This window comes from Ictalurus punctatus, chromosome 9 (assembly GCF_001660625.3).
Source record: "Ictalurus punctatus breed USDA103 chromosome 9, Coco_2.0, whole genome shotgun sequence".
Taxonomy (NCBI): Eukaryota; Metazoa; Chordata; class Actinopteri; order Siluriformes; family Ictaluridae; genus Ictalurus; species Ictalurus punctatus.
The window spans coordinates 26,081,007-26,090,000 of NC_030424.2; positions in this window are offsets into that span (position 1 = coordinate 26,081,007).

Below are 8,994 nucleotides of genomic sequence, written 5' to 3' on the forward strand. Positions count from 1 at the left end.
AAAGAAGTAAATGGACACGCCTTCTAATTATTAAGTTCAGGTGTTTCAGCCACACCCATTAATAACAGGTGCATAAAATCAGTATGGACCACTGCTAGTTTCTTAATCAGAGTATCGTCTTAATCGGGTTAATATCGGATTATTGTCGTCCATGTAAACGCACTGATTGGCTTTGGAATGAGATGTCCAGCAAAGCTCATACTGTATACACTTTATGACCAAAAGTTTGTGGACACCTGACCACCACACCCATATGTGCTTAGTTTTAATTTTATTGTTTTAAAGTGGAACTTTAAACGATGTCAACTTTTTAAAGGCTAAACAACATTTTATTATAGATCCAGTTATCCATCCATCCATCCATCTTCTATAACGCTTTATCCTTTTCAGGGTCACGGGGAAACCTGGAGCCTATCCCAGGGGCACAAGGCGGGGTGCATCCTGGACAGGGTGCCAATTAGATCCAATTATATTATTGGCTAAATTCCTACCTAAACTCCTGTTACCTTCTCTGCCCTTTAATTAATTTTACAATTTTTCCAGCAGGTTTCAAAACACCACAAAGTCACACTTTTACAACTTGTTCTTTTTTCCCCCCAAGTTACAGTGATGTCTTGTACAGCTGTGATAAAACGAAATTTTACCTCGAAATATCTCAATATCCAGCCCCCCCCCCCCCCCCCCCCCCCCCAAATCTCTGCTGGGCTATAATCAACATATTCATTAGTAAATCAAATGTACCATGTTAAACTTAGTTATATCTTTTATTGTATGAGTATGTATATTGTTGTGGTGGGCATAATTTATTTATTTATTTATTTATTAAAAACATAACAAAAGTATAAACACAGCAGATATTGTATTACTTGTAGCTACAGTGTATGATTATTTGATTCATTGTATTGCTGTGCTGTTTTACTGGCACTAGAGGGCAGCATTTAACCTTTTTGCGTTGTAACGCATTAAACTACACTTCTGCACTAGAGTGTACACCTGCTGAAAAAAACAATAGAAACCATTACAGAAATTCTAATGGTTTCCACTACAAATACCATTACAAACCATCAGCTGTTAAAACCATTACCAAATGTTTTCCATTACATAGTAGGACATATTATGAACATAGGTCATTAATGGTATACTAGACATAATATACCACCAATAGAAGGCAACAAATTACCAGTAGAGACCCACAGGGAGCATTACAGTTTCCATTTAAACCAATAAAATTCCTATTATAACCATTAAAACCATTACTAATTCTATGAGGGTTTCTATTGTTTTGTTTTGTTTTTTGTTCCAGCAAGAACTAGATAAGTCTTGCTGAAACAAATACAGATGACAATAATTTAGGTTTACAGTTTATTTAAGAAATAAAGAAATAATTGTGAATCCAACATTTCCTCTCATCATATTTGTATATTTGTCACATGAAGAGTTGGAGCAACACTGGAAAATGTCAAATGTGTGTGCACCTAATGTGGTTTCTACAGTTCCACAGTTTCTACTGGTGATGTTAAAAATGCTGAAGACAGCTGGTTTATTTCCCCTATGGGGGATCAATAAAGGTACATATTATCTTATCTTAGCTTATTTCGGGATTTCCTGACCTTAAGCAATGAATCAGCATGTTTCTGCTAAGGCTTGAATAAGCAGCAGGGCAACAGGTTTCAGACATTTCAACATTGCGTATTTGTCCTACAAAATGGTTTCTCTTGCTGGGATGGCTTCTGGCAAGCGAATGAATATTACACCACAGCGCTGTGTTCTCAGTTCTTGGTTCTGATTGGTCAGAAGTTGTTGATTAATTTTCTGTGACAGAAGTTCTGACAGTGGTTTTAGCTGCAAGGTGGTATTTAGCAAAGAAAAAACAGTCAAGTTTCCTGTGAGGTCATGTTTAATTATTATTTTGTATTTTTTTTATCGAAGGAGTCTCCAGTGTCAGAGCTTTGTAACAACTCTAAGTTTAATTTTTCTGCCATGGGAAAGTCTTCAGGACAGAGAAGTTTGTGCTTTGCAGTTTCCCTGTAACGGGACAAGCTGGATTTTTCATCTTCTTAAGTTCAACAGAGTAAACAGTGAGGCTGGTGAGATAACGGCTATTTACAGCTGCTACAATGTAAGTGATGACAGGAACTTTTTTGGGAATGTTCTACAAACTTAACTGTAACGATAAACAGAAATGATAATTGTTGGTAATTAAATGTGGTGGGAAAGTAAAGAACTTTAGGGTGGTGAAGGGTTGGTGGTAATGTGAGTCAGGGAAAACTAGGCAACAATTTATTAATGATATATTGGCAGATTTTCAGAGTATTTGCGGTTTAATTGCACAATAAAGTATTAAAGATAGCTAAAAAGCCAAGTCTACACTTTTACCCTTATGAATACACATGAATAGGCAAATTATCAGTAAATGTGCTGATCGTATATGTTATATATTAGCATCTAGGGTTTCTTTTAGACTGCCTCAACAAACTATAAGATCTTTTGCACTGTGTTCATAACAGGTATTGATGATAATGATAAATAACGTATGCACGGTAGGCTGATTGGCATGTCCAAAGTGTCCGTAGTGTATGAATGGGTGTGTGAGTGTGTATGTGATTGTGCCCTGTGATGGACTGGCACCCCGTCCAGCGTGTACCTCGCCTTGTGCCCCATCCTCCCTGGGATAGGCTCCAGGTTCCCCACGACCCTAAAAGGATAAGCGGTATAGAAGATGGATGGATGGAGGATGGATTAAACATATTGCAATTCGTAGGAGGCTCGCTGGCTTAGTAGTTACTATGTTTGCATCACACCTCCGGGGTTGGGGGTTTGAATCCCACCTCCGCCTTGCGTGCACTGAATTTTGCATGTGCTCCCCGTGCTTCGCCGGTTTCCTCCGGGTACTCTGGTTTCCTCCCTCCAGTCGAAATGCATTAGCTGTAGGCTGGTTGGCATCTCTAAATTGTCCGTAGTGTGTGAATGTGTGTGCGATTGTGCCCTGTGAAGGGTTGGCACCCGTCCAGGATGTTCCCCCTACTTTGTAGGATAAGCGGTAGAGAAAATGTAAAAACAGAAATCTGTTTTGAAGTCTTAAACAACAATTTTGTTATTCTGTAATTGCAGTGTCAACCCAAATTAGGATTTGAATGCTAATCGTAAGACTGGATATTTTGAATCCAAAAATTCTGCGGTTTCACTCGCTTTCAGCGACTTTCTCTGATACAGCACTTAAACTGAGAATGCATCATCCGTGTTCAATGCCGATTCTCTCCTCTCCTTTCCCCGCTGACAGCTGGCATTGTACGAGCGTGACGTGTTTCCTTCTGTTTCCATGACAGGCGTGGTGCTGGCTTTTGTGTCGACACCAGTCCGCACTCATTTACATATTAAGATTATGCCACTAGGCGTCATATCTCGGCCCAAAGTGCAAGCCCTGCCTAATGTGTCACGCGCATGAGTGTCATTTCAAAAGACTCCATGCACACGCACGTGTGTGAGCTCTCTCATTATTCTGTCCCTGCTCTATGAAGTGCTGATTGCCCGTTCTTTGTTTTCATGTTCATTTAATCGAACACCCACCCTGTAATCAACGCAGCGGAAATAAGACGTTGAAAAGACGTGCTGGCATTTTCGCGCCGATGCTAACGCGAGTGCATTTGTGCTCGCAGTGACTTTCTGCTCATCCCAACCATCAGCGCTCACAATATCCATCAGAGCAGTAAACCCCAAGCGTTTTATAGCATTAAAAACGGAATTAAAATACATGGCATGCAGGGAGGAGGGCCATCATCAGAGCTGATCAGTCATCCCTCTCTCGTTCTCTCTTTCACAGCTCCCTAATTTCAGTAATTAGAGCGGTCAGTTCATGCTTGACAACGTCTCATTGCGGAGTCCTTTAAGCTTTCAAAGACATCCGTGAAAACAAACCCGAGGACACAGCATGGAACCGCCACGCTGAAACCAGAGACACTGACGCTCCGTTCAACGCACTATTACTTTTAATGAAATGTAATAAGGTGTGTAGCATTGCGCTACATTTTATGTCCAACAACAAACACTCTCAAACAAAGCATTGATTCATTTCCTCATTAACTTCTTTTTACAACTTGAAAGTTCTTATTGACCACACATCAGTAACCGATTCAATTCTGTCCCATTTGCAATAACGTCTTCAAATTTTCCCACCCAAATGCCATTTTACAGTCCTATGTGATGAAAAAAAGAAAAGAAGCTAATTTCTGAGTGAACTGTCGTAATCCGTCTTGTTTATACAGTGGAAGGTGACTAAGATCAATCCGTCAACCCTGACTACAGCCACTTGTAGCAACAGAGCACATACCTTTTTTCAATTCAAGTCAGTTTTCAATTCGGTTTTATTTGTATAGTGCTTTTAACGACGGACATTGACTACGTTTACATGGACAGCAGTAATCTAATTATTGACCTTACTCTGAATAAGTCAATATTGTGATTAAGGTGTTTACATGAGTCGCTTTTAGAATACTCCTTTCATGTTCCCGTTTTACATGTTCTAGAACATAATTAGATTAACACGACACGTCATTACGTCACCGCGTCCGACGTTCCCTCCAGAATTTCACATATCGACATCGGTCTTCGTTATGGAACCGTATACAGTTTTGGGTGTTTTTATTTTAAAAAATTACGAACGCTTCATGTGGGGTTAATTATTTGTCGTGCTGTACGTGCTAATAGACGACTGCTTGAAGCCGTGGGCTGCGTCACAAACCGCGTACTTACCTTCTGTATAGTAGCCGAGATACATGTATTTCGCCTACTATAGGCCTATAGTACGTGGTTTGGGACGCAGCCGTGCTCTCTTGTTTGCCGTCAAACGTTTGAGCGCTGCCGTGTGTGATCATGTACTGTCGCAAAATGCGGTGAAAACTCTCACACGACGTTAATAGTGTGATTAAGGTGTATACGTGTCTGTAATGCACGTCCATAATGCGACTAAACCAGGAGTACTCCACACGTCTTAATTCGATTTGTGTTTATTCGAGTATGACCTTAATCAGATCAAGGTAATCAAAAATTGCTGTTTACATGCTAGTTTCTTAATCAGAGTATCGTCTTAATCGGGTTCATATTGGATTATTGTTGTCCATGTGAACGTACTCACTGTCACAAAGCAGCTTTCCAGAAATGTATACGTTACAGATATAAATGTCTTCCTAATGAACAAGCCAGAAGTGAGGGCGGGAATGAAAATCTCCCTGGGACGAAATGATGAAGAAACCTTGAGAGGAACCAGACTCTAAAGGGACACCGGATCCTGCGATTATAAATAATTCCCTTCTATAACTGTGTGCTACATAGTCAAAAAGTGCAACTGTGTAACCAGGAAATTCCTTATAGTTTTAACATGAAGTCGATTTTGTTGGACTTATCAACTGTTCACTGATGGAGACTTGAGTGCAAATCTTGAGTGTTCCTGGCAATTTGCAGTCCTAAAGCTATCATAGCAATTGTACTTCTAAGTCATCGTAGCAAAACTGTTCTTATCAACTCCAGTCCAAAGCCATCTTCATGGTTTCTAAGTCTATCTGTCCATGTGGAGCCATCCTTAGAAGCAGTGAGTGGTTTCCAAGTAGTGAGAACACCAACCAGAAGTAGGACATCTTGATGGATCAGGCAGGTCTGGGGAGCAGAAGGGGTCAGGATCACTGGTATCTCAGACGTAGCAAGTAGCATGTGTAGCTTGACCGAGAGCGAGAGAGAAAAACACCTCTTTTTTATTTTGTTTTTTTGTTTTTTTTTAAATTATACACTTGTAAAGGGAAAATTAGATACTAACAAAGTGACATATTAAAATATTTTTTGCCGCTTCCTCACTCATTAGGATCTTAGTCACTTTACACTGTATAAAATGCCTCAAAAGAAGCTTTCTAGGGAAATGAATTTGACAGTTTGAATTTGTCTGGTCAACCTGAACATTGTGACTGCTGAATTTTTGCTGCAGTCTTTTAGAGAACAGATGGAGCTGAAAACTTCCTTGGAAAACCTCACCGTTAATCACCCACAGCAGCCGTTTTTGGATTTTTTTGTGATTCAGTCTTAATGGCATAGGAGTCCTTTGGACTATCTGTAACGTTCTAGGTTTAGGAGCTGCTTCTAGTGCTCTGGGAATCATTTTTAATCCTATTTTTGGGGGAAAATAGGACTATTGATATTAGGATTAACATGCCCATTTATTAAAGGGTTTCTTCTAAATTGGCCAGTTAGGTGCTACCTTCTTTATGAATGAGGTAGAAGTAGGCCGGGGATCTGCAGGATCTGCAGCATTAATTTCACTAAAAACAGATTTCCAGCAGACGATTCATTCTTAAACACATAACACAGCAGCAAGCAGGAGTCAAGAGGCAAATCTTTATTCCTCACTCTAATACGAACCCTTTCTAGCTGTACACCGGCGTTCCATCCTGTCGGTGAAATGGAGATTGACTTATCGGACGTTTTCAATCGGTATAAACAAATGAATTATTTTATAGCTGCAAGTCTGTTATTAGATGAGTCCGGACGCTGTTGGGTTTCTGTGTGTAGAGTATCATGACTCTGTATTTATCTGAGGGGAGGGGTGTGAGCCCCCTGCTGGGCAAACAGTTCACACCTCTCCACAATAACACTGGTACAGGGATAAATCAGACAGCACAACTAACGCTTTTTCGATAGTAAAAGCACTGTTTATAACTGCCACAATAAAATTATAACTTTGAAACCTAGTAGTCTACGTAAGGAAAGAAATACTTATGAAAAACTGCAATTCGTATGAGCCATAAACCACTACTGTGGAGTATGACATCACAAATAAATTCAGTGCTGAACACGGGCACTGCCCTCTGGTAAAGAGAGTTAACTACGGTATTCGGTGACTAGACAATATTTATGAAATATGATGTACTAATGTAAAACATGCTAATAAGCTACAGCACATAATAAGATAGCCAGATATCTGTCTAAATTGTTTCATACCAATAAAAACCTTAAAGACGTCAAAGCGCATCTATTATGGTTTTGAAACGTGCCTAATTTTGTTTTAAAGGTCTCATACAATAGATTTACATGCATCCGAGGTCAAAAAACACTTTAACGTGCTCGTAATTTAAACGGCAGCACTACCCTTTCCCCCTAGTGTCACGTACGACTCGTTAAATGAGCCGTTCTAAAAGATTCATTCTGAACTCCTCCTTTCAGAGCGCATACTCTGCTCTGATTGGTCAGACGTCCCAGTCTGTCGTGATTGGTCTACCGCTGTCAGCGAGCAGCCGATGAAAACCAGAGCTGGGGGTTTTTGTTACAAACCTACGTTTGTACAGGTTAGTACAGGAAGTAAAGTCTGGAATCACTAACGAGTCGTTTCAGCTGTTCAGAATCGGTTCCTTCTTTTGGGAGTCAATAATTCAGTTTGTCGTGCGTTTTGATTTTTGAAACCTTGCAGACTTTTCACAAACAGCTCTATAAAACATTACAAGAAAGGTGATATTTGATAATAGGTACCATAATGAACCATAAAAATAAAAAAAAAACTATAATAGGTGCACTTTAAATAACTGTAGCGTAAAGTATTGTGCCTGGTATAGTCATAGGGCTTAGTCATGTGGCATGGCACCACTGTATGGGCTTTAATTCAGAGCTGCTGCTGTTTTTAGCTCTGGAACCTTCTTTCAGAAACCACATCAATCTGGGATTCTGAACAAGGTAAGTGTGTGAAGACGGTATGTCTTTCCTTACTTGTTCGCTACATTAGCCTCGTAGCTACAGTACAGTACTAAAGCACACTTCAATCACCAAATATATCCTGGCTGATCAGCTACATTAAAGGTACGAAGGTGTGAATTGTGCTAATTAAATTTCTGTCCAAATTACTGCTTTAAGCAGTTTGGCCTACTGTTAAAAAGGGAAAACTGACTCATTTCAGGATTAGTTAATAAAGCTGTGAGTGTGTTAAGCGCCTACTCGGGCAGGCCATGATGCTATTAGTGGACAGAGTTGTGTGTGGGCAGAGCCACTTGCTGTTGCATAGCAACAAGACCCAGTTGCTGTTGATGTGGTGATCTCATCTCTCTTGTCTTGCATAGCCCCCCCCCCCCCCCCCCCCCACACACCTCTAAACCACGCTGAACCGAGCATACACACACAGCCAACGCTGTCCTGTTTGGAGGTCGAGTGGTCCTCCACTGTGTCCTCTGTTAAAATAACAGAGCCGCCTGCATCGATTGTGTAAATTGAATCGTCCCGCTGGAGCCTTGAGCAAGGGTGCTTCACTTTGATGCTAATTACTGCACACATTCAAGCGTTTCATTAGCACAGAGAGAACCGAGATGAGTCGGCGAACAAAGTATTTTCATCGTTCACAAGCAGAAAGTTATGTCGTGTTATTACACATACTGATAAAACGACCAGCAGCTTGGAGGTTATTGTATTTTGAGGTTTTTAAAGGCGTTTTTAAAGGGTAGTGTGATGGAGAAAATCCCCAGACTGGTTAACTCTTCTGTTCTGTTTATTACTAAAGCACAGGATCGTTTTTACTGAGGCCAAAAAGAGAGACCTGTTTTGGGGGTGCCTGTGTTCAGCATTGAATTTATTTGTGATGTCGTTCATACGAATTGCAGTTTTTCATAAGTATTTCTTTCTTTACGTAGACTACTAGGTTTCAAAGTTATAATTTTTTTTTGTGGCACTTATAAACAGTGTTTTTACTATCAAAAAAGCGTTAGTTGTGCTGTCTGATTTATCCCTGTACCAGTGTTATTGTGGAGAGGTGTGAACTGTTTGCCCAGCAGGGGGCTCACACCCCTCCCCTCAGCTAAACAAGTCAAGATACTCTACACACAGAAACCCAACAGCGTCCGGACTCATCTAATAACAGACTTGCGACTATAAAAGAATTCATCTGTTTATACCGATTGAAAACGTCCGCTAAGTCGATTTCCGTTCCACAGGCAGAATGGAACATACTGCTACGTACAGAATGTACTGCTAGAA